The following is a 27,537-nucleotide window of genomic DNA, read 5'->3' as shown; positions in this document are numbered from 1 at the left end:
TTGAGAGAGGGCACCGGGGAACTCGGGTGGAGGGGCAATGTTATAAGCGCATCCTGAAGGACGAGAAGGAGCCACTCGTGCAGGAGGGAGTGAAGCTCTCCCGCAGAAATGGGAGAGTGGGTGGGAGCGCTCCATGGAGAAGAGCTGCCCCCACGGGGTCCAGCAGAGAATCCAGGGGTCTGTGAACGAACGTATGGAAAAAACACATCTTTATTTTTACCAACCTCTTACTGAAGTCCAGTGTTCCTCCAACGATGAACGTAGTCAACCAAACCTGTCACCCCTGAGATCACAGAAAAGTTCACGTCCAGTGACCTTGCTTAAGATGTCCCAAAACAGGGCTCAGGCTCAGCGCTTCCCCGGAGCCAGGTGGCGCGAAGCCACCAGGTCCGACACCTGAGCAACGCTGCTCTGAAAGCACAAAAGTCACTATGCCACGTACTTGTTCCACGTCCTACAACACACGCCTCCCCCTGGAACAACTAGAACAACATGCTCCATCCATTGCAAAATCTTATTCTGAGAAGGGTCCCGGAGGCTTCACCCGAGGTCTGTGGGCAACTGATTTAAAAAATGACAATAAAGTTAAGAAAACTCCAGATGAACTACATCTCTTTCAGAGGTTTCTCCATCAATGTCATTTCGTGCAAATGACCTTTTGATAATAACTGAATAACTGTGGGGTCCAAAGTAACTCACCACAAGAAATAGGAAAAAGAAGAAAAACCACCTCTAATGAATTTAAAAATGGTGAAATTCAATATCTACTCATGATCTATTACTTCTAGAAAACTATGGCTAGAAGAGGATGCTCTCAACCACATAAAGGACATCTCCAAGAAATCAATATCAAACATCGTCCTTTGTGAAAGGTAAGATTTTCTCTGTGAGGCAGGGAACAGTGCCCATCCTCACCACTCCTTTCCAGCACAGCACTGGAGGTCCACGTGCTTCAATAAGACAAGAGAGAGAAACCAGATGCAGAAGGACTGCTAGAGAAAAAATAAGACTGTCCGTAGTCACAGTTGATGTAACTTTGTAAGTCTAAAATCCAAGAGAATCTACAGATAAATTATTAGAACTTGTAAGTGTATTTAGGAGGGTCACTGGATTATGGTCAACACATACAAATCAACTGGCTATCTTTGTACTGACTGAAAACAGACATAATGTTTAGAAAAGAAAAAAGATAACGTAGCAGATAATTGCAGTGCCCCGAGCCGCTTCCCGATGGCCAGCCTGCCTTCAGCACAGCCGTGGTGGACAGCTCCACGCACAGGGACGGCCCCGCAGCAAGCACACACGTGGGGTCTGCTCGTCTGCTCTGGGCACTCGCGGTCTGTGCACAGAGACACTCAGAAGTGCAGGAACAGGAACAGCTCTGGAGGCAACCCTCAACCACTGCAGGAATGGGGCTGTTGGCAAATGTCCCAGCCTGCTCCCATATCCTTATCTCAGGCTCTTCTTTCGTAGAGTATAAACAGAAACCATTTATAAGAGCTTCAAATAATATGTGTAACTATGAATGAATCTTACAGAAGACATGCAAGACTTCTCTGCAGAAAACTATAAAAGAGCATCATAAATTAAAGAACTAAATAAGTTCTAGTACATAAAGCATTTGTAGGTTGGAAGGGTGCATATGGTAAAGATATTCATTCACCAAAACTGATCTATATATTAAATACAATGCTAATCAAAACCCAGAAGACTTTTTTTAGAAACTTGACAAGCTGATTCTAAAACTACATGAAAATTCAAAGAGCAAAGAATAGCCAAAATGCTCTTGAATAAGAACAAAGCAGGAGACATGCTCTACTAAATATTAAGATCTTTTAAAGTTACAGTAATTAATATGCTGTCGTATCGATGAAACAAGAAACAAACTGACAATCAGAACAGGAGGGACAGCGAGCCATAGACCCCTAAATGTAGAGTCACTTTAATACAAATGTGGCAGGGAGAGAAGTTATTCTTTGTAATAAAAGATTCTAGGACAATTAGATACAAACATGGGGAGAAGTCATTTGTAATAGAAGATTCTAGGGCAATTAGATACAATATATATTTTTAAAGGCCTTGATTATTACTTCATTGTGCATATAAATCAATTACATGTGGACTGTAGAAAAAACCACAAAAAGTAAAACAAGGAAGTTTGTTAAAAATAATTAAGAAAAAATTATTACTCTTTCTACTTATGATATTTATTGTCTACCCTTCACTATTTAAGGGGTATTAATGATTGCTAAAACAGTGTTGTTTACTACACCTTTATATATATGACACTTCAGTCTCACATCATGACTTTTGCTTTTAAGGACATTTTAGTGTTAACACCAGGGCTTAGTCTCTCTGTCTGTTTTCTTGATGTACTTTTGCCTAATCCTGCTCTGATTTTGTTTAGGTATGTATTTTATGAGTGGCTTGTTTTTCTTTCTGAACCATGATGAAAGGCTTTGTTTTTCATTCAAAATCTTAACCCATTTGTATTTATTGTTATAACCGATATTTTATTTCTCTTGTTAATAGTTGTAATTTCCATTTTATGATTTCTTGTGCTTCTTTGTTTTCTATACTTTAAGAAATATAATTTAAAAGATCTCACTTAACAAGAAGTTATAATAAAGCAGAAAATATCTAGAAATGTAAAAACGTCTTGGGAAATGTGCCAGACACCTGAAGAAGATTTAAAAACCTAGTTGAGAGACATAAAAAAGGCCTCACAGAAACGGAAGGGTAGAGCATCACTACCACGTCTGTTAAACTAAGGGTTATAACAGGTTAACTTCTATGTGTCTTGCGATTTCAATTTCAAATAGCTTGATTACTGTTTTTATAATTAGATGAGTGAATCTAAAATTTATATGAAAAATAGTCTGGCAGAAAGTATAAACATAACTGAAAACTTCAAGATAAAAGATGCACAGAGCTAAAAAGAGCACAGTCTGAGGTGGAAGAAGACAGGCAAGAGGGAAGGAGCCTGGTGGGAACACGCGGAACACTGGCAGGTGGCATCAAAGGCACCATTTGGGAAAAGGAGTCTTATGTAACAAGAGTGCACGTGCGTGGATTTGGTGGTGAATGCATTTTAGAAAGACTGCACACCATCCCAGTGTTGAAGCCTCAGTTTCTAGTCTGTCATGCGGGGGCTGCAACAGCCCCCACGGGAGGGCTAGTTACACAGATGAACACGTGGAACATTCTCAGAACAGGACGCGCTGCATCGCCATCGCTCAGATGGACCTGTCAGCGGCCACCATCATTCCCGCTGCACGCGAGCACATGACAGACTCTCAGAATTCCTACAGTAAAGAAGGCTAATCCCGCTTCCCCCAAGCTTCCAAAGAATGATTTGAACAGGGCATGCCTTTTTTAAACCTAACATCTCTTCAAATACCTCATACCCTTGGCCCTGAGCCCTCACAGGAACCAGAATTTAGGATGTGACAAGGATGACATTCAAAGTCAGTGGGGAAAAGAGGAACACTTTTTTAAATGATACAGAGAAAACTCAAGTATTTGGAAAGAAATAAAATGAGGACCTCATTCCAAACTTTGTATAAAAATAAACTGAGATACTAAATAAACTGAGAGTGATACAAATGAGAATAAGTGAAAATTAATTAATTAATTGATTGATAATAAACTATAAGATGCCAAACTACATTTGATTTTTAAAAAACCCTGTTTTAACCATGAGGTAGAAGCTGCCCATATTAGCCTCAAGGGAAAAACGACAAGGAAAACCTTGGTAGATTTATAACACGATCACTTGTAAGTTCTGCAAATTAAAACATGTCATAAATACAATGAAAAGGAAAACTAACAACCTTTTAAAATATTTGCAGCTATAATCAGTAGACAAATTAGGGAAATTATGGCCCAAACAGGAGATCATTTAGCAAGAAGAGATATAATATCCAAAGTAGTATTTAAAACAAGTTAATTCAGAGAAAAAAATTAACAAAGTTGCATTTTCCCCCAACACGCTGGCAAAGACTAAAGCCCACCTTCGTCAAGTGTTTGGGGAAATGGAAAGCGTCAAGTGCAGACAGTACTGGCCTAAACTTTCTGAAGGTCAATTTGGAAACTGTAGCAAAAGCTTTTACAATATGAAGCAGGTTGGCCTGGAGGCTTCAAGCCCGGGGCCTGAAGCTAAGGTGCTACGGAAGCCGTCAGAGCACTGACTCCCGGACTGAGAACTGGAGAAACAGTGCTCACTGAGAGGCTGGCAAAACAATTTTGGTATCCTTACAAGGGGGTCATCTCATGTGGTAGAAGGATGTTTAAATAGTTGGGAAAATGCCAAAGACACATAGAAAGGTGGGAAGGAAGGAAGGAAGGAAGGAAGGAAGGAAGGAAGGAAGGAAGGAGGGAGGGAGGGAGGGAGGGAGGGAGGGAGGGAGGGAAGGAGGGAAGGAGGGAAGGAAGGAAGGAAGGAAGGAAGGAAGGAAGGAAGGAAGGAAGGAAGGAAGGGAGTTTCCCAAAGGGAGCTTGTCTGTGTGGTGCAGGGCAGAGGGGAGGCAGAGAGAGACGGAGACGGGAGACGGACCAGGGCACTTGACAATGAACTGTTACCCGTGACCGTGTCTCTTGTGTGACATGTTTCCAGAGCCAGCATGGACAGTGGTGTCTCAGGCTCCCGCAGAGCCGGGCCGTGGGGTGAGGGTTTGAGGACGAGTAGCTGGAAACTGCATGGGCAGAAGTGAGGCAGAGAGGAAACTGCTGGAAAGCACTGGCGGGGCCCCGGGAGACGGAGCAGGAATGCACCCCGAGGTGCCCTACCTGAGAGAGGAGAGGGCTGTGGCATTTCAACCCCGTCCCCACTGAGGACTGCCGGGGGAAACAGCGTGCCCCTGACCTCCGCGTGGGGCTCCGGGGGGAGCTCGGGTAGGGGCTGCAGGTGCTAGCGGGTGAAGCCACGAGCCGGAGAAAGGATGCTCAGGGGCCGGGCAGAGTACCTGCGGCTTCTGGTCAAGATCGCCAAGAAGAGGAAGAAGATGGAGATTATTCTTGAAACCATATTAAAAAACAGAAAAATAAAATCCTATGTGGGACCCACCTAAGCAGCATACATGACAGTAAGAGGACAAGAACCAGGTCAGCCTAGGAACCCGTGGCAGACTCATGACCGGGCCGCGTGGGGGTGGAGCTAGGGTGTCCTGCCCCCACCCAGGGGGGTCCTGTGAGAGAGCAGCCTGTGTAGACACAGGCCTCACCTGGGAGGGGCAGGCAGGTACTGTCGTTTGCACCTCAGATTCTGGAGTGGCAGAGGTGCCCAGAGGGAAGGAAGAAGCTGGGACGACACCGGCGTGGGCGGCATCCCATCACCCCTCACTTCGCCAAACTGTGGGGACAGAGTCAACAGCGCCATCTCGGCCGGCGCGGACCCGCTCTCCCCCAGCACGTCCCTCCACCTTCCCACCAGCCCAGGGAGCGAGTCGAGTGAGACAGAGTAAGCACAGAGACGTCAAGTGTTCTCCCCTAGGGAGGCCAGCTCGGCCTCTGCTGCAGGCCAGAGGGCGGCGCGTTCCCGCCGCTGACTGCTATTCTCCGCCAACCTCAGCAGCCTCACTCTGCGCCCGACTTCCTACTTTTGACCCACCGCCTTGTAGGTCTTTCCTCCCGAGGATCCGAAGGCTTGTGACACAGACTTGCCTGAACGGACAAGACAGACAAAATCACATACGAAATGCACAGCGTCCGCAAGGGTGGGCACGGGCCACTCTGGGCGCCCGCATGGCCACACGCTCTCAGGACACAGGGCGCCCGAGCGACAAAGGCCGCCTGTGCCGTCTGGGTCTGGCTCAAACCTCGCCTCTGCCACTTAAGCCCCACGGTGAGATTATCAGTGAGCGCTAGGCGGTGTCCCGACAGGAATATAGGATGACAAGTGATCCGAGAAAAGCTGAACGGAGAAACTGGTGATGGGTATTTTGGCACCCGCGCGGACTGCATAATGCCTCTAAAACCCAATCGAAAATTTGTAAATCAAATCACAAGTATGTGAAATGAGCCCAAGTGGGAGAGAGAAGTGGGGATGAAATCAAAGGAGGGGTAACATATTGCATTGTGATGCTGAATTTAAAAATGAGAGACCATCTTGGAGGGAACTAATCACTTTTTGGCAGAATAGTTTCCTTCCAGTGAAAGTTCCGATGCAGACTATCAAGTGTTACTTGAAATAGTTTCTGCCTCATGTTACCTTTATTCTGATCTTTTTAAAACCTGCCATTAAGTTTAGTTCAATTCTCACTGTTTTAGCACGAGGTTGGTGCAAATAGGGTTTATGCGACCAGAGAATGTTGTCAGATTCAGTGCAATACAATGCAACCGCTGGATGGGGTACTGCGAGCCGTCCCTCGTCCCACCCCAAACCTGGAAGGAGGGAGAACAAAACCCACAGGCACCACCCCTCAGCCACGGATTCCTTGTGGCTACACAGACGAATGGCCACTGCGACATGGGTGTGCTCTTCTAAGGAGAAGTGTTTTCACAAACATCATGGACAGAAAGTTATTCGGGTGATGTCCAAAGGGGGCAGCGGCCACCTCCTCCTTCACTCTCCCTGCCTGGGAGGTCTGGACAGGCCCCGGGCTTCGTGAAGCTTCGGACCATGAAAGCAGCCAGGTCTGTATGTGGTGGGATGGACCCGAAGCACAAGGCACCTGTCCCTTCTCCCTGCCCCACCTTCTCCTGCACACGCAAGGACACGGCCTGCCCACAACCTCAGGGAAACACAGGTTCTCTTCAGACAGTGAATATTATTTTGACTTTAGCCTGGGACCTGTAAGTGAACGAAAATATTTGCAAAAACTCACACATTTGAAGCATGAGTGGGTCTAGCCTCGCAGGCAGACTTCCAAGGCCTCGTCGAATGGAAGCGGCTGGTCCCTCCTCGTTGTGCTTCAGACCCCGACATCGATGCACTGACTCTGGGGTCCAGATCTAAACTGCACCCATTCTGCGTTCCTGGGAGCAAAATCTCAGGGTGAATGGGAAATGCAAACCAAACAGAACAGAACAAAAGCCCAAATCCGCACAACTGGAGGGGACAACTTTGCTTTACAGGAACTAGAAAGAGTGTTGGCAGCGACTCCTTATCTGAGACAGGAACATTTCAGGCAACCGTGCATGAGGGCACATCTTATCTTCTGTGCTAAGGCCGCTTTTATTGGGCTCTGCACCTTGTGATCCCCGTGGGGCCTGTAGCTGTTGTCTTATTCCATACTCCTTTATTCCTTTCGCCTACGCAGTGCAAGGGAGCACTTCCTTTCCCGAGTATATACGGTGATCGTTTTCATAAACACTCTATTTTTTCCTGGAAGCATCGTATGTGCATGTCTGGTGCTCCAGCTGAATCAGAGGATGCTGTAGGACGTGGCCCTGATTCCTGCCCTGCACTGTGGCATCTCTAACATCATGCTAGGCACACAGCGGGAGCTCAACGAGTATTTGTTGATTAATGGAACTTGAACCATGAAAGACAGCCCTCTTTGGGGAGCTCCATCCCTTAAGTGGGCCAATTAGCTTGTCTGCTCCCCATCACCACTGATGGGATATTGTGAATTACCCACGTCTACAATCAGCGGATTCAGGTACTCATCATTGTGAATAGCTTTCCACTCATTCAGGCTACCAAAAATAGCTGTACAGTAAACTCTCATTATGCAGGATGATGGTAAGATGGGGTATTCTAATTAATTAAACATTCGGGTCAGTAAAAAATATATGCAGAAGACCAGCTTTTACAAAATGAGAATATAATAAGATACACTTAGCCCTAAAATCATACCAAACATGATGTAACTGCATCATCTGAGAATGATCCAAGAGCCTCATCTCGGACCCTGTGCCATGCACGCAGGGCGTCAGTTTGGAGAGAAAACCTGTAGTCCCATAAATACAGCACGTTTAAAAGAGAGGCTTAAATCTTCCCTGACTCCTGATAAATCCGTGAAACTCCATTTCAAATGTTCTAGGATCAGCATTATTTTCATTAGCTGATACTTTAATGAGTTACATCAACTTCTGGGCTGCTTTAATTCTGGACAAAGGGTGATTAAAGAATATACTTTCCAGACTTTAAAATGAATGAGAACAAAGTTTGAGAGAAAATTTCCAGGGAGCTAGAATGTTAGGAGTTTCCTCACTCCCACAATCTTGTCTGTCTCTCTTTACAGAAATTAATTAATTAGTATTCTCTCTTTAAAATTCTATTTTGGTCACGCATGTTAACAGCCATTTCAGGAGAAATCGAAGCAGTTACAATTAAATTTTGGCATATTTACCCAGCTTTTATTCAACTTTAAATTTATTTATTCAAAGATTATCTAATGAACAAAAAAGAATGTATTAACTATTGTTTCCGGGTTTTTTTAGCTTGGGAAATGTAGGTTTCTTTATGCATCTGTGCTCAGAAGCATTTGAATAGTAAGAATATTTTTAAATGAATAAAAATGACATTAAGACATAACGTGGTCCAGTAAATCTGTGGTTGTTAACCCTGGCCGTGCACTAGGATGACCCAGGAGTCCTTTAAAAAGCCACGCTTTTTAAAGGCCTGTGCCTGAGACTTTTTTTTTTTAATTTAAATGTTCTGGGGTGGGGCCCAGGCAGGTGCACTTGCACTATTCGGGGAGACGCTAACCCGAGTTGAAACCCAGGACTGTGGCGGAGAGAAAACTGAGCTTCTTAATTGAATATGTATTAAAACAAAACGATCTGTCCCATCTGAGCAGGAGAGGAAACTACCATCTCTGTAGATGAACGGCCAGATCCGTGGACGAACATCCCCAGCAGGACTCACCTGCCGTCCAGAGCTGCCTACTTTTCCTGTCTCAGCAGGCTTCCCTCACCTCGGTGCTCTAGACACAGCTCCCAAACCTTAAAGAAAAACGAATCCACAAACTCTTCTCATCTTTCTATTAACTTAGAAGTGGCCCAATTCCTCATAAAACGTACTGGAGGCAGAAGCATCCCGTAATTAGTTCCCACATATTTACACTGGGCACACAAGTTTGCGAACCAGATAACATCTCCAGTGCGTGCGTCTGCAAGGAGGTGGCGCTAAAAGGCCCGTATCACGACATCAAAGCCTTTGGGAGATGAAAGGGCATCTGTGTATTTGCATCATAAACAAGCTTTACATATTAGATATTCCAAGAATCTTTCATTTTAACAGGTGGAAAAACAAGGACAGGAGCACCTATGTCAAACACAGAGACTCCCTTGCGGTTGGTGATTCAGTTTGTGGGGCTTTGCAATTAAGAGCCGTGATGAGCAAGGACTTGTTCAGCTCTTTATAGGGTACACAGTGTTTACTGATCCCTGGTTTATGCGATAAATCTATCAGCATTGAGGCACAGCTGCAAATAAATTTTTATGGGGATGATTTTTATGCGGGGGAACACATTTCAAAATTTTTATGTCCTTTTCTGAAGTTTTGTAACTTACAAGGGGCGACTGGGTACGCCTCAGCCTGCTGGGTCCAGGTGAAGATGTGCATTGCTGGTAACCGACAGCATCGCTCAGGACCATCTTCCTGTGGGTCCGTGAGGCAGGACCAGACACAGGCTCGCCGCTCAGGTCCCCGGCTGTGCGGCGGTGAGTGGGCACCGCCTCAACAAGAGCACGCCGCCCTCCTGCACCTGTGTGAGGCAAGGAGACAAGGACCCCTCAGGAGCGGGCCACGTGTCTCGACCTGTGCCCAGAACCTTGGGAAGAATCCCACTCACACTGGTTGGATGTCTGAGTTATAGAGAAACACTTCTCTGAGATGGCTTTCAAAAGTGGAACATGGTCATTTGTTGGGTATTATGATCTACTTTCCACACAGCAGCCCTATACACAAAATATTTCACTAAAACGCCTCTCCATTTAGAACGACGTCATCTAATACTACAACTTCAGCCCCTTTCAGAGATGATGTTTGGAACACAAGGAACTTGGAAATATTTAAATAAATCAGCTACTTAATGCCATCGTGGGATGACACATTTCACATCAGCATCATTAAAGATACGTTCTTTCATTAAATGTATGAAAGAAATACAAAAAAAAAAAAAAAGGCCCTGTTTTGTGGGCCACACTTCACCCCTGAGAAAGCAGCAGCGCTGTCTTAGCTTGGGAAATGTAGGTTCCCAGCCAAACAAACCTCCAATTATACATTTCCTTGCATGTCCCTTCCATCAGCTAATATTTATTGGGCATTTATTTGGGTGGTATTATGCTGATTGCTATTTGCTAAAATAAACATAAAAAAAATCTATGCCCGTGCCCTCAGAACCCTGGAGAGTCCACTGGGAAAAGTGAGACCGGGGCATCAGACCGTTTTCCAGTGCGTGCAGGGCTGGCTGTAGTAGGATAGGAATATGCCAAATGTTGACTGAATCCCTAAGAAGCTAGACGAGATGCAGCAAGGCCAACACTTGGATCTGATGCTCAAGCTGCTCGGCTCCTTCCGAGTCTGCCCTCCCTCGAGGGCAAGAGCCAGCAGGGGAGTCTGTGTGCTGTGGCCAGAGCAGGGTGGGGTGAGGGCCACAGATCAAAACAGCTCCCGATGTCATCTGGGCTCCCCTGTTTCAGTCCTGTCTATGGGGTAAGCATTTCTACGATGTCTGCAGTTTCTGTGACCTGACAGCAACAGGAATGAAAGGGTCCTGGTACCACTGGGGGTCCTCTGGACCACCGCTGGTCCCAGCATTGCAGGCTCATCCGCCTGGGGCCCTGGGCTGGTAACCGCTGAGCTGTAACCGGCTATGAAAACCCCATTCAAATGGCTCTTCTTGGTCCCAAGGCTCTGCCCCCACACTGACGCATCCAGCCCCTCTGTATCCCTTCAGCAGGACCCAGGGCGACGACTGGATTCCCCTTCTCCCCCTGCGACCATGGGAAAGCCTGGAGTGTGGCCTCAGGCTCATGCACCCCCCACCCCCCGGCCACATCCACACCATGCTACGGCGCCATGTTGGCCCTGGCACCAAGACAAAGGAAAGCCCCTCCCAGAGCTCGGTGGGGAGACAGGGGGGTGAATGCCCCTGCTCTTGATTCTCCTGCACACAGTGCTCTCTGGGCCCTTAAGCCCGTGGAGGCAAGTGAGGGGGCAGAGCCTTCCGTCTGCCCAATCGCCGCTCTCCTCCTCCCTCCTTTCCACAGCCTGTGGGTCAGAAACACTCAGCTCTTCTCCTCACGCCCTGTGCCTTCTGAGCTGGGCCTCCCCCACCCGGCACGTGTGGTCTGCTCCACCGACCTGCTTCGGTAGCCTAATGGGAATAAAGGACCTCAGAAAAGGTTTCCTCTCTTGACAAAGCCCGGAATTCATGATTATTCTGTCATCATAAAAATCCTATTTGGATTGTCAAAAGTTGAAAATCAATGTCCTCTTTTCCTTCCACCCTGTAACAATGCCAGTCATCCACAAAGGGGTGTATCTCTGGGAGAGGGGAGTGATTTTATGCTTTTTGGGCACAATTACACCTGAATTTTTTATTTTATTTTCCAATTGTTTGCTGCTAGTATACAGAAATTCAAATGCATTTTTGAACATTGACCTTTTATCCCAAGACTTTGTTAAATACACATATGTATCCTAATAAGCTGATGTTGTTGTCAACAATTTAGAATTTTCTATGCAAACAATCAGGTTGTCTATGAACAGGACAGTTTTACTTCTTCCCTGCTAATTCATATGCTTTTTCTTTTTCCCACCCTCCTACACTGGTGAGGACCACCAGCACAATGCTGAATGGAAGTGATGATAGCAGGCCTCTTTGACTTGTTCCCAATCTTGGGGAAAAGCATCCAGTCTTTCAACATGGAGTGTTATGTTACATGAGGGTCTTTGTGGCCGCGTCTCACCCAATTGAGGACGTTTTTATCTCTCAGGGGTTTTAGTTTTTATCAATGTTTTTTCTGCATCTATTGAGATAAATACACTCTTTCTTCTTTATTCAATGGCTATGGTGGAATATATTGATTTTCAAACATTAAACCAAGTTTATATTCATAGGATAAAGCTCATCTGGCCATGATGTATCCTTTTAATGTATTGTGGGATCCAGTGCACTGCCACCTTGTTAAAGATTTTATCATGTATGTTCCTAAGAGATAGTGGTCTACCATTTTCTCTTTCCGTGATTCCTTTGTCAGGCTTTGGTGTCACAATTATACTACCCTCATAAAACGAGTTGAAACTTTTCTTTCTCTATTTTCTTTTTTTTTTTTTGTATTTTTTTAAATTTATTTTTGTAAGTTTTTATTTAAATTCCAGTTGGTTAACATACAGTGTAATATTAGTTTCAGGAGTAGAATTTAGTAATTCATCACTTACATATAACACCCAGTGTTCATCCCAACAAATGCCCTCCTTAATACCCATCCCCCATTTAGCCCATCCCCCGCCCACCTCCCCTCCAGCAACCCTCAGTGTGTTCTCTGTTATGGTTTGCCTCCCTCTTTTTTTTCTTTCCCCTGTGTTCATCTGTTTTGCTTTTTAAATTCCACATATGAGTGAAATCATATGGTATTTCTTTCTCCACCTGACTTATTTTGCTCAGCTCCATCCCTGTCATTACAAATGGTAAAACGTCGTTTTTATGGCTGAGTAATATTCCATTGTCTATATGCCACATCTTCTTTTTTTTTAATTAATTTATTTTTTATGTTCAATTAGCCAATATATAGTACAGCATTAGTTTTTGATGTCATTTTCAACAAATCATTAGTTGCGTGTAACACCCAGTGCTCTTTGTTTTCTGAAAGAATTTTGCAGGATTGGTAATATTTCTTCCTTAGGTGTTTGAAAGAATTCACTAGTGAAACCATCTGTGCCTAGAGTTCTCTTTGTGGGAAACTATTCTGAGAAAGTTTAAGGTCTTTGATAGATATAAAACTATTCAGATTTTTTCTTTTTTCTTATGTCATTTTTGATAGGTTATACTTTTTAAGGAACTTGTCCATTTCAATTTGTCATTTATTGACAAATTATCAATAAATTTATTAAATGTATTGGCAGAAAGTTGTTTATAATATCTCCTTATTATACTTTTAATGCCTGTAAGATCTATAATGATCTTCCCTCTTTCATTACTGATATTATTAATTTATGTTTTCTCTTTTTTCTGAGCTGTTATAGCCAGGGATTTACTAATTGTATTAATATTTTCAAAGGCCTCGTTGGGTGTTATGTTCTCCATTGTTTTTGTCCCTTCCTGTTTCAGTTATTTCTGCTCCTACCTCTATCATTTTCCTCCTTACACTGACTTTGGGTTTCACACGCTCATTTTTTCTCTAGTTTCTTAAAGTGGGAAATTAGATCATTCATTGAAATCACTTCCTTTCTAAAATAAACATTTTGGAGTTATAAATTTCCCTCTAAGCACAGTTTCAACTATGCTCCATAAGATTTTATATGTAGTATTTTCATTTTCATTCAGTTTGAATTCTCTCTTTTCCACTGTGATTTCTTCATTGACATTTCAGTTTTCTTGAAGTTCATCATTTAACATAAATATTTGTTGTTTTTTTAGAGCTCTTATTCTTATTGATTTCAAATGCAATTCCATTGTGGCTATAAGACAGATTCTGTAATATTTCAATCTCTTGAAATTGATTAAGTATTGTTTTATGGCTCAGCATGTGAATTACTGTGATAAGCATTCCATATATGCTTGAAAATAACATGGATTCTGCAGTGTTGAGTGGAGTTTCCATAAATGTCGATTAAGTCATTTAGATCCTATAACTTAGATTTATAATTTAAATGTATAGATTTATAAATGTATCAATTTATAATCGTCATTTATTATTTGGATCTTATATCTTTACTGACTTTTTGTCTCGTTTTTATATATTATTGAGAACAGAATTTTATTATGATACTGCATTTATCTCTCTCCTCTAATTTTTTTGGTGCATGTATTTTGAATCTCTGTTACTAAGTTTATATAAATTTTTAGTTATGTCTTGCTGACATAGCTTTTCATTATTATAAAATGTCCTTCTTTACTTTTGGTAATATGCTTTGTCTCAAAGTCCATTTTGCCTAGTATTACTGTAGCTACTCTAATTTTTAATGATTACTCTTTGCAGTATATTTACATAAACACACACACACTAAATTTAAATATATATAAATCTAAAGTGTATCTCTTAAGACAACATACAGTTGACCTTGCTTTTTTATCAAATCCAACAATCTATGCCTTTTCACTGGTGTTTTAGTCATTTATATTTCTACCAAGTATTACTATGGTTCAATTTAGGTCTACCATTTAACTCTTTGTTTTCTATTTATCTTTCTGTTTTTGGTTTCTCAGTTTCTCCTTTCTTGCCTTCTTTTAGGTTAATCACAGGTTTTTTTGGCATTCTATTTTAATTTCTGTAAAGGCTTTTTAGCCATATTTAAATTTTTTTAGTGGTTGCTCTAGAGATTACAATGTACATCTATAATTTATTACAGATATTTATTTATATTTAATACTGTATTACTTAATGTAAAATATAGGGATCTTACAATACTATAGTTTCCTCCCCCCATGTACTATTGTTTTCATATATATTACATCTGCATTCATGATAGAATAGTTTTATAATTTGTATTTTTAAATATTCTTTTGTCTTCTTTAAGTTTAAGAGAAGAAAAATATCAATATAGCATTTACCCACGTATTTACCATTTCTAGTGATGTTCATTAAATCTTCTAGATCCAATTACCACCTGTTATTTCTCTTTAATCTGAAGAACTTCCTTTAGCATTTATTAGTGTGAGTATGCTGCACATGAATTTTCCTAGTGCTTGTTTATCCAAAATGTCTTTCACATTCATTTAAAAAATTATACTAATGTTTTATTTAACTCAACACATCTAAAATATCATTTCAACATGCACTCAATGTAATAAAATTATTACTGATATAGTTTACCTTATTTTTATTCATGCCAAGTCTGTGAAATTTGGTGTTTATTTTACACTTACATCTCCATTCAGACGACTCATATTTAAATGCTCAATAGCTTTCACTAGTGGCCACTGAACTGGATGGCACAGTCCTGGAATATCTCTCTGCCTTCAATGTTGAAGACTAGCTTCACTGATATAGAATTCTAGGTTGATACTTTTTTTAAAGACTTATTAATTTATTTTAGAGAGAGAGAGCATGAACAGAGCGAGGGACAGAGGGAGAGGGAGACAGAGAATCTCAGGCAGACTAGGCACTGAGTGTGCAGCCCAATGTGGGGCTCAATCTCATGACCATGAGATCATAACCTGAGCAGAAACCAAGAGTTGGACTCAACCAACTGAGCCACCCAGGCGCCCTGCCACTTTATTGCATCTCTTTAAAAATGTCATTCCATTGTCTTCTGGTTTCTATTGTTTCTGGTAAGAAATCTGCTGTTAACTGTATGATCCTTTGTCTTATGTAACATGCCATTTTTCTCTGCATAAAATATTAAATATTTTATATTTGTATTTCAGTAACTTAACTACCATATGCCTACGTGTGTGGGTTTTTTTTTTTTTTGTACCCAGGGTTCTTTGAGCTTGTTGGATTTGTAACTTGATGTCTTTAATCCAATGAGACATTATTAACCATGATTTCTTCAAATATATTTTTCTGTTCCATTATCTTTCTCATCAATTTTTGGGACTCTAATTACCACATATTGCATGACTCAATATTTCTCCACAGGTTTTGGAGGCTCTCTTCATTTTCTTCAGTGCTTTTTTGTACTTCAGAATTGATCATTTCTATTGACCTATTTTCTTTTTTTTTTTTTAATTTTATTATGTTATGTTAGTCACCATACAATACATCATTAGTTTTTGATGTGGTGATCCACGATTCATTGTTTTCATATAACACCCAGTGCTCCATGCAGTACGTGCCCTCCTTAATACCCATCACCGGGCTAACCAATCCCCCCACCCCCCTCCCCTCTAGAACCCTGTTTGTTTCTCAGAGTCCATAGTCTCTCATGGTTCATCTCTCCCTCCAATCCCCCCCCCCATTTTTCCCTTCCTTCTCCTAGTGTCCTCCATGCTATTCCTTATGTTCCACAAATAAGTGAAACCATATGATAATTGACTTTCTCTGCTTGACTTATTTCACTTAGCATAATCTCCTCCAGTACCATTCATGTTGATGTACAAGTTGGGTATTCATCCTTTCTGATGGCTGAGTAATATTCCATTGTATATATGGACCGCATCTTCTTTATCCATTCTATTGACCTAGTTTCAAGTTCGCTGATTCTTCTGCCACCTACCTTCTTTTGTTAAGTCAATTCTGTGAATTTTTTATTTCTCTTATTGAACATTTAAGGTCTATAATTTCTATTTACAGTTCTTTGCCAGAGTTGCCACCTATTCATTTATTATACATTTGTTTTCCTTCGGGTTCTAGTGCACACTTTATTAGGTGCTTTAAAGTATTTGTCTGCTCATTGCAATATCTGATTCATTCAGAATTGGTTACTTGCTGCTGCTTCTTTTTTCTTGATTATGAGTCATGTTTTCTTGTTTCTTCATGTATCTAGTTTTTGTATTATTATTAAATACAAGTCATTATGAGTAAAACATTGTAGTCTCTGGATTCTTTTATGGTGCTCTGGACAATGATTTTTATTTTAGAAAGCAGTTAATTAGGGAGGCTCAAACTCCATGCTCTGCAGCAGACAACAGCTAAGATCTCTGTTTAAGTACATTGACTTTCAGAGGCTGCCTTCCACCAGATTTCCTGTAATCTCCCACACACAAGCCCAGTTTAGTGGTTAGCCTATTATTTGGATGGATTTTAAATGCAGATTTGGGGCACTCTCTCTTTCAGGATTTTCCCTCTTTCTAGATGATCCAGCTCCAAATTCTCTCGTCTAACACCTCAGTCCAGAAACGCTGCAAGGTTTCTCCTGTACAAAGCCACAGACGGTGGAGTACCAGAGGCAAACAGGTGTGAACTCAAAACTTTTACCTAGTCAAGTGCTTGAATTTAAAAGGTAGCCTCCCCTCTAGTTCCACCAATTTACCAGTTACACTCCTTTAACACCCCACACACACATACACACATACAGTTGTTCAGATTCTGTGATTATCTATGGAACAGTTAATCTGACTAAGCTATTCCACCATTATCACAAATTTCAACTTCCACATAGTGGATTTTGAGTCTAGTCTTATGATAAGCTCAGTAGTTCCTACAACCAAACTCTAACCTGAACCAGCAAGTTTCTCTTCCTTTACTTTTCCCAGCAGGAGTTCTTACAGTACTTTGAGCAAGTCCAGTGGACCAGACCATGTCAGACTCTGAAGCCAAGCTGAGTAGAGCAGTACATTGAAAAGTATCGGAGAATTCATCTAAACTTGCCATCCCCCTCCCCAGAAAGGTAACCACAACCATCTCCCATAGATAATACTTTGAACCTCATGTTGATTGTATCCCCTAAAATTCATTTGGGTAAAAAAAAAAAAAAACCCTGATAAACTGAGAATATCAAAAAATCTACTTCTGAAACAAAATGTCCTTCTTGCCCCCTTTCCTTACCTGGTTTAGAACTAATCAACCCTTTTGATTGTACTATTCTATTAAAAATATTGTAACCTGGCTTCATTTTACTAGAGCCTAAACCTGGGAAAGAGTCAACCACATTTACTAGCCCAGCTAATCATGACAGTGTGTCCAAGCTTTATGAATGTTTGTATTTCTTTTTTTCTCTGTAGGGCAATACAAATTTAAAATGAGAGTAAGATCCCTAATATTTAATTCTGAAGAAACTAGCTATCATTGCTATGTATCTTGATGAAAATAATACGGTAATAATTTTTTTTAAATAAAGGAGAAAAAGGAACACTCACAATGAAATACCACTATACACCACCAGCTTGACAATACAAAGTGTTGGTGAGATGTGGAGTATTTGTGATTTTCATCATTTCTGTGACACCAGGCTACAGAAAATGGGACTCATGGGTCGGGCTGTCCCATTGCTCATACTAACCTAGAGGTGCTAGAAACACGAGGGCAGGAGGTGCCCTGAGAAGCTGGTGGATGTGAAAATTGCCACACCGTTTAGGAGAATATTTTGACATCCACTAGCAGTGATGAAATTTACAAACATCCCACGTCTCCCTAAAACTTAGCACTGTCAATCTTGTCAACCTGTAATACTGAACACAGACATACTCTTCAATCCAGCAATGTCACTCCTCATTTGTTCCCTAAATAATTGCATGCATAAGCACAGCAAGACCCATGTAAAGAACATTCTTTGCAGTGTTTTTGTGCAATAGCCAAAACTGGAAAACAGCACATAGTGATCAATGGGAGAGTGGATAAATACATTTTGGTATGTTCCTACAAGGGAAAACCATATGAAATGAAAAACAAACAATATTTTGTCCAAATGCATGTCATAAATAGCTGATGAGAACCACTGAAGATAGTTACGGAAAGTCTTTAAAATACTAATGATTTCTCCTCCTCCTCACCTTTATTAGCTTGGCATTAACATAAATTATCTCAAATAAAGTCCATTGTGTTTTCAGAGCAGGTTCAGAGGGGAAACATTCCCATTCTTCCTCACACCAACCACTGGACCCTCTACTGCAGGTTGAAACAGCACCTCCTTCTGTGAGTGAGACCACCTGCCCAGGGTCTTGGGTCACTATGTACTCAGGGCATAAACCAGCTGGCCCAAACCTCAAACCCCATCAGCCTCGAAGATTTCAAAGATCCATCTCATTACGCTTCACATGCACCCAAACGATCATTTCTGATGAGAAGTCCCCAGAGGACTCTGGGCTCCCCCACCCTGTTCTTGCTCCTGGCCCCAGAGGTCATGCCTCCCAACAGCAAGTTTCCTGCCTCCCCGCACATTTTCCTCCTGCCCCAACCACAGCTGATGGTGCTCTGAAGATGCTGCCCTCACCACCCGCCCTCACATGACTCCACGCTCTCACTGTACTTCCAAACCGCCTCCCCCTCTTCTGTAAAAAACAAAGATTCGTTCAAGGACACGGGATCAAACTTTGCTATCCTTTCCTATTCTGCGGCTCTCCCTCATTCATGGCTGACCCTATCACCTCGATCCTTCCTGTCGACTCCAATACCAACTTGGACCAGGGGTTCTCCATAGCGGCACTTACCAATATTTGGGGCCAGATAGTTTGTGTGGGGTGCTGTTGTGTGCATTGTAGGATGGGTAGCACCATCCTTGGGCTCTGCCCACTAGATGCCAGGAGCCCCTCCCAGCTGGGACAACCAAAAATGTTTCCAGATGTTACCAGAGGCCCCCTGATGACACCTCCCACAAAGAATTATTGCTTTAAATGATCCATCTCCTATCTGAACTTTTAATTCCTTAACCCTAATCACATCCTCTACCAACATTAGATACCCCTCAAAGGGTAGACGCTAGACCACACCACGTCCCCAAACCTCAGTCTGGACATCCCACGCTGCAGCCTCATCCCTGCTCCCAGTGCGCTGCTCAGACCCAGCCGAGCCTCCGTGCGTCCCACTCCTCACCACCCTGCACCCTCAGTCCCTCCTTCTCCAGCTTCGACTCTTGAGATTTCACAACTGTTACTAATAGCTTTACCTCCCTTGCTCTCCTCTTCAGATTAATTAATGCAAATTTTGCTTACCTGGAAAAATCCCTACCTCTGGTTAAGCCCAGCTATCGGCTTGTGCAGGACCTGCCTCTGAGCAGGTGACAGTCACTGGAGAAAATCCCTCCGTCTGCTAACAAGACTCCCGTCAAGTGTGTGGCGAGTGGTCTCAAGGGAACGCTCCCGAGGCCGGCCGGAGCTACTCAGCTCCCTATGCAACCCACTCCCACGTGTCACTGACAGCCAGGCCCTGCCTCTTCCTCCCTTCTAAACTTCCAGGTACCACATCCTCCAAAATAAACGGTCCATAAACTATCCTACGTCCCTCTCACCTGCCAACCCCTCCGATCCACCTGCATCTGTCCCTATGTCCCCTGTCTCTGCTGTTTCACAAACAGAGGGTCTAAGACCAACCCTCAACGTGTGCCCACCCGCTCACACCCCTACAATCATACTTCCCTCTCCCGTGGTGCGGGGTCTCTCTTTTCCACCAGATAATACCCGTTATCAGATGAATGCTCCCTAATAGCACTCAACTTGGAAACAAACAAACAAAACACAAGCCGTGTCCCCTCTGCACTACCTTCTTCTCAGTGCTGCCCACGGGCCGCCTGCTGGCTGGGCCTCAACCCTGCCAACCCCCCAGCCCCTCAGCTCCAGCCCACGGGCCGCCTGGAGGGTCCCAGGACACACCAGGGCCCTGGTCCATGCTCTTCACGCACAGGTCTGGGTAGCACTCTTCCTCACCTCCTCCTTGACTCGAATGTTCTGGTGCCATTTAAAATTGCAGCCCCTGCTCCAACACTCCCTAACTCTATCTAACATAATACACATTTTACTTACTTATTTCATTGATTGTCCTCATTATACTAGGAGAAATGCTCCATGAATAGAAGAATTTTTCTGGTTTGTTTACTGCTGTATTTCCAGTGCCCAGTACCTAGCAGGTGCTCAATAAGTACTTGTTAAATTGATGGGTAAATGAATAAAACAGTGCATGCATGCATGACGGATGGAAGTGTTTATCTGTTTATTCCCTGTCTCATGAGAGCAGAGAACAGGGATTGCATTTTATTCTTTACTTTTGGGCCCACGCCTGGCACACAGAACTAGATGCTTAATGTTTAATCAACTAATCTTTGAGTGGTGGTCTTCTTTTCACTTTTCAGGTCTCTACTCAGCTAGAAAAGGACAAACGTTTGAATGTTCTGTATTACTTGTACCGCCCCCCCCCCCGAGAGCAAGGAAAGTGTTTGTCATCCTGTTCAGTAATTATCTCTTCAATAAACAGGGAGATATGCACCGTCACACATACTGATTTCACCAACTTTACCAAAAATAAAGTACAAGTATTTTTCCTTGGATGCAATTATAACTTTGGATCAATGTTTTAAAAGAATTTGTACCCCAGATACCCAGGCAGCATTGTGACCAGGAAGAACGAGACCATGTTACAGGTGTCCCTCCTGAGGGACGGGCCATCCAAAATGACCTCCTCTGTCCCCAGATTTATCCTTAATTTAAAAGGCCTCCTTTAATGTAAAAGCCATTCCTCCTGTTGAATTACAAATATGCCTAAAAGAAGTAACTTTAAACTGATTCTTGTTGCTAATGTTAGGGGCAACCCATCTCTAATGCACATCCTTCCCACGCTGCAGCCACCTGGCCCCGACCTGAGCTCCAGGAAGCTGGAATAATCTGACCTCAGACAGCGGAGCGTGGACTGCCCCGGAGCTCACTACTTGGCCTTGTCTTGCTGGCACCCTAGCTCCGAGGGGTGGGCTTCTCCTGTGGCTTGTTCTTGAAGCCGAGTCCCTATCAGAAGCCCCAGTTCTAATGTCAGGTTCTTGCCTTGTTCTCTGGTAAGCACCTGCCCGCTGCTCTGCTCCCTGATGCTTACAGTCTTCTCATGTCCTTGCAGATCACCGTCCCAGATGCCAGCCCAGCCAGTGACTGTCCTTCTATCCGTGACTGACCTCCCCGGCCTCTCCAGCTACCACCAACTTTGGTCTTTGCAGATTTCAGTCAATCCCAGGATATCTGGTCTAGGTACAGCTCATCAGATGATGCAGCCACCGCCACAAAATGTGGTATAAACATCTCAGTAGGAATGAAGAGTCTGAGAGAGACAGAGAGGGTCTCAGGATCTTGTATAGGGTTGTGCGTGTGTATGCACGTGGTGCACCAGCCAATGCATCCCTGAGACTCAGAGCCTGTGATGTGATGCTGCATCGACAGGCCACTGTTGAGAAACCCAAGTCTGTGCCTCAGACAGCTCTCCAAGTGGCTCTGGGTCCTAAATCACACTGGCCCCAGGCACACGCACATAGTAAAATGTCCCCGGGCACCCCCAGGGACTGAGCAGCCACTATTTGTCACTAAAGCCACACGATGCTAGGCTTTCTGGGAAAGGACCACAGTAAAGAAGAGAAGTCTGCTCCTGTGATCTTGGCTTATTTCTCTCTGAAAAAGGAGGCCAAGAGCGAGGCAAGAAACCAAGGACTGCCGACAGCGCTACGAGGCCATCTGAACACACAGCTCACGGCTCTGACCAGCACTGGACCCCGTCCGCATGCCTGCACCTCCCTGGCCAAGTCCAGTGACAGCCCAGTCAACATGCCCCTGACCGTATTCCTTCTGCACAACCCAGTGAACACAGAGAACCAACACGACTGGGTGATTTGGGGAGCACACCCAGAACAGGGCCTGTTTGAGACCAGTTTGTAAGCAACCATCTCTTTCTCCTGGAGTCCTACTGTCCCAGTTGTCTGAGCCCGTGGTTACAGGTTTCCTAGTAATGGTCACTGATCATTTTGCAGGGGTTGGTCTAGATGCTTCAGTTAGACCACAAACTGCTTAGTAATGAGACCCCTCCTCCTCTGTGATCTCCAGAATGCCGAGGAGCAGGTTCAGCCCCATGGGAAGTCCTTAGTCCTAAACCCATGTTGGTTTGTGAGTACCCAGTGTAGGGACGCCGAGGATTTCCAACCCAGCCACCTACATGATGCCTAGGATGAGTTCTTGGCATATTTTTGGAGGCAGCATGAGAGGTTTAAATTTCAGATCTTCATGACACATTTAATTTCAACTTCAGTTTGAAGCCAAGTGCCTACTACCTATCAGGCACTCTGCTAGGGGCACAGTACACACCGGTGTTATAAAACAAGGCTTGATCCCTGAAATCAAGAATTCATAGTCCAATGGGGAAGAAAGACAATAAAAAGTAAACATCAATAAGAATGTGATTAGAAATATCATAAATGTTAGTGAAGAAAGTAAACAGTAGAAGATCAATCAGTGTGGAGTAAGTAACTTTCTGACAACAGTATGTATCACAAAGCTCAAAGGTCATCCCTGAGACCTATGACTTCATCGTAATGTAGAGGAACAGAGTAATACTATGAGGACAGACTGTGCAGCCATAATTTCAACTAAGGCCAGGGAAAAATAATAAGAGCCTCTGTACCTCTGTAAAACATAAGACTCCTTCTCAATAAGGGCCTCTCCAGGCTTGTGAATATTTTGTCTACTCCCTACTCTCTGTTCTTCACACACATGCAATCTTGAAACCCAGCTGAGAAAATGAGGCCACGCAATTTAAGGTTATATAAACGCACAGGTCAGGCAAGGTAAGAACACTCTGAATCTGCACTTAGGTTTAGCTGCACACTCTTCATTAAGAAATGCAGGAGCCTCAGGGCACCTGGGGGGCTCAGTCAGTTAAGCGGCTGGCTCTTGGTTTCGGCTCAGGTCATGATCTCAGGGTCCTGGGTTCGAGCCCTGCGTCAGGCTCCGCACTGGGTGGGGAGTCTGCTTCAAGATTTTCTCTCTCCCCCTCTACTCCTCCCCCCAAGCGACTCGCTCTCTCTCTCATAAATAAATAAATCTTAAAAAAAAAAAAAAAAAAAGAAATGCATGAGCCTTCAAATGCCCAGTCTCGTTGTCTGAGATATTTATTACTCATTCAATTCCCAGGAACAGAGACTTAACAAAAGCGATGGCACTTGGTTTCTCACAGGGCCCGGACACACCCCTGGAATGACTTGGGGAGTATCTTGAATTCCCTATGAACTTGGCCGCATGTATTCCCAAATCTAGCTCTGAGGCTGGTAAAATGTATAAATTATGTCTCTTCACAGTGCACAAAGATTTAAATTTCCCCAGCTCAATTATAATTAGAAAGTATCTAAACTTTACCTCAGTGATTTGGTTTCCCCATTAATAATTGGATCTTCAGAATTAACCTCTTACAAGAAAACCTTCCTTCAGACACCCAATTCTGGTTTCTCAACATGCCACATGGAAGAATTGCTGGTTTCCCATAAACTTCAGACTATATGAAAGAATGGGGAGCAGGCGTGGTTTGCGGGGGACACTGACTTCTGGGGCTGTCAGTGACCATCACAACGTGTCTCCTTCTTCTTGAGCAAACATAGGCTATTTATTGGAAGATGTTTAAGAGGACTATTGATCAGGCCAAAATTTAATCATTGTGAACTAACCAGAAAAGTAATTTGCACAAACAACTGGGTTTCTAATTACAGTAAACCAGCATTCAAATCAACCCCTATTTTCAACATAGCTCCTGGGAGGAAATCCCCTATGTTACACGAGTAACGGGCTGGATTATGTGGAAGAGTCCCATGCTGATGAAGGTCCTCCCTGAAGGAAGTCTCTAGTGGTCTGCCTTAAGGCTCTGCACGTGACCCTACTCTGATGAATATTTTTAACAATTTGAGTAAAATATTAAAAAGTGTGTCCATCAAGTGTATACATAACAGAACGGAGGAGAAATAATACCTTGGGTCACAAATACTTCACAGGCTAAAAAAAGAAAAACTAACTAGCTGAAACTAACTACATAAAAAGTCCTATACTTCAAAAGCTCAATTGCAGAATCTAGGGACAACTGAGGACAGCAGTTTGTGTTAAAGAAATAGTAATAATTCAGAAGCTGTTTTGAATGACATCATTTAAATACAGTCCATTAGATGACAGGTGATTATATTCCTCATCCTCAGAGCTAAGTCTCGTTTGCTTAGTGTCATGTCCTGGCAACCAGCACACATTGGGCATTTAATAAATCTGTGCTGAGTGAATAAGTGGACAAGGCAGCACACAGTGGCCACTGAAGAAAGTCTGGTGTGGTCAGTACACAACACTAGTCTGTGCAGATGAGGCAGGGAAGGGCCCCATGGGGCTGACACCTGCTAGCATCTGCAGGAGCTCTGGTCTGAAGCAACCTGACTTAGACGAGCCACTGATACAGTGTTGCAAGCTCCAAGATACTGAGAGGGTGTTGCTCAACCTGGATTTTTAGAGCAGTGAGAATACTCTGCAGGCTGCTATCCTGGTGGGTACACATCACCACACATTAGTACAAACCCACAGAATGTACCACCTAGTGAGTGCACCCTCATGCACACTACGGACTCCAGGAGATGACTGATGACATGTCCGTGTGGTTCTGTCAACCATGCCACCGTGCCACCCTGTGACGGATGCTGGGGGGGGGGGGGGGGGGGGGTGTGCACACGGGAACTGTCCCTACATTCGTCTCCACTTTGCTGTTAACCCAAAACTGCTCTAAAAGAAATAAAGTCTTTTAAAAAGATAAAATTAGTGAAGAAGCTATCAATGTTAATATTGGGAAAAGTAAAAACTAAGCAAAAACCAGAGTAGGCATGATGACGGACCTCACTGAAGCTATCAATGTTAGTATTGGGAAAAGTAAAGACTAAGCAAAAACCAGAGTAGGCATGATGACGGACCTCACTGATTCAAAGGACTGCCGTATGGCCTTGGCATAGTCCCTGCAGGGCCAAGGGGTTGACCCACAGGGAGGCGTTATTTTAGTGACAGGAAGAAGGAACTTTGTCCAAACATGGAACTGCCTGACCACGACATGCACTGGCCTGGACAGCAATCATTTCTCTGTTGCTGGACTCATCAAGGAGCAATCCAGGAACCTCCCGTCAGGACTGGTGAGAGAGGAACTCATCTGTTCCTGCAACAAAGCACAGAGTAAGCACCTGCTGTGTGCCCCGTGTACAGGGAGCGTGGACCGTGCAGAGAAAGGGGACCACACGGAGCAGCCCTCGGTGGCTCACTCAGGGAGCTCACCTGGGTCACAGCATAAAGTGGGAGGTGACGGGGCTGTGCACCATGGACGACCTCATCCCAGCAACCTCCTCTCTGCAGCCTTGCAGAGAGTCAAAAAGCAAAACATGTTGCAAACACACTGATAATGAGTCACTGAATGTTTCAGAATCTTCCAACAGAATGGATGTAAGATAAGCCCACAGGCCTGACGGCATCATTAGGTAACAGCCTACACCCACCACCTGCACTCCACACTGCAGAGCTTCCAGATGAACCAAGAACAGAGCCGTAAAGGGCTTCCTGCTAACACACCACTTATAGTCACACCTGGAAAACACGTATCTGTGGAAGGCTCACACTCACAAAGGGATGTAACTCATGGAGCTCATCAAGTCTGCTCATTTTAAATCATGGGGTAAAACCTAGAGGAGCCCCCCGCCAGGCTAGTATTCCTAGATTTCAGAGGATGGGCCCAGCTGCCACCTCAATACACTCACATCTAGGTGTCTTTCCTCTCCCTGAAAAAATTTAAAAGGCAATTCTACCTTCCTTCAGGAAACAGAACAGTCAAGGTCATTTGGTCATGTGGTTTCCACCTGAAGACCCCGAAGGGTGCACCTGCACCAGAAGCCTAACGCCAACCGTGCACACGTCCACAGCGATACCACGCGGCAATTACACAGTGATGCCCTCGTGCTCTGTACGTAAGTCCCTTCCAGATGCGTCCGGGGGGAGGAAAACCACACACTGTGGCTTGCTTGTGGAAAAGCTGTTCACCACGGAGGCCACAACGGCCTCGTTTTCCATGCTAGAACCTCAGAGGAACCGAGTTGACAGATTAGTGGGCTCTGCAGAAAGCTGCTGTCTGGTCAGATGTGAACATTTGGAATTAAGGGAAATAAGAGCTCCCATGAGCAGATCAGCTGGAAAACGTGAACTCATTCCCTTTGCTTTCTGGGAGGGCCTGCAGTTCGCCTGTGTTTAACCAAATGCCTCCCAAACGCACGAGATCTTAGATCCTTTTTAGTCCATTGGGAAGGCCCTGTTTGAGGAATATGGGCTTGGGCACGCAGATGGTTGGAGTGATCGCCTCAGCAAACGCTGGTCTACCATCATGGAGACTGAGGTCCCGAGAGAGGCACGGCCAGGTGCGGAGGAGACACAGGATGGCGACAGGTGGCACAGGAGCACGGCCCCTGACTGCAGGCCACGTTCTTCCATATCCACGCTACTGCTCTGTGAGCAAAAATAACCGGCACACACACACACAGACGAGTTCCCAATCCACAGGTATTTCCGTAAGCACGGTTTAATAGAAATGTAACTCAGAAAAGCATTCCGGCTCCCTACAAAGGCTTCAAATGCAACCACTAAAAAGACTTGAGGCTAAATCTGAAAGGGGGGAGAGACAGCCATATTATGCAACAATTTGTTGTCCTTGCCAAACACTGGTGCTTGGAAGTGCAGAAGAGACAGCGGGCGCACCTGTGTCCGTTGGCATCGAGTTAAATCGATCCAAAAAATGAGGCAAACAGCCAATTACCTGTCACCCAAAGATTCACTTAAAGGATTTAAATAGTTTTTACAAGCATGAATTTAAATTTTCTATACTCCTAAGATAGTCTTCCTCAGATATTTACAGAGACATTAAAATTTTATGATAGTATTCATGAAAAAGTAGGAAATAACAATGTTAATCACAGGTGCCCGCAGCAGCCTGTCAATAGCCTCCTGGGGATCCCCACATAGGGGGTAAGAATCCTTTCACCATTCACTTGCACCATCAATATTTCTGGTTTCAAATAATGATGATCACACATCCCTG

The 27,537-nt window shown here is 43.8% G+C and overlaps 1 long non-coding RNA gene across 2 annotated transcripts; it reads right to left on the bottom strand.

Annotated features, from left to right (window-relative positions):
- Positions 1-6,045: 6,045 nt before the first annotated feature.
- On the bottom strand, positions 6,046-10,017 carry LOC116625602. 2 transcript variants are annotated; one of them, XR_004298114.1, is made up of 4 exons: positions 9,460-10,017; positions 8,813-8,889; positions 7,799-7,892; positions 6,046-6,975 (listed from the first exon to the last, which is right to left on the bottom strand). It is a non-coding gene; the product is annotated as an uncharacterized LOC116625602 (long non-coding RNA). The 2 variants fall into 2 exon arrangements; XR_004298115.1 differs by lacking the exon at positions 7,799-7,892.
- Positions 10,018-27,537: the final 17,520 nt, after the last annotated feature.

Source organism: Phoca vitulina, unplaced genomic scaffold (genome assembly GCF_004348235.1).
Source record: "Phoca vitulina isolate PV1807 unplaced genomic scaffold, GSC_HSeal_1.0 scaffold80, whole genome shotgun sequence".
NCBI lineage: Eukaryota > Metazoa > Chordata > Mammalia > Carnivora > Phocidae > Phoca > Phoca vitulina.
The sequence above is the reverse complement of the archived record's forward strand: the minus strand, read 5'-3'. Positions and strand labels throughout refer to the sequence as shown.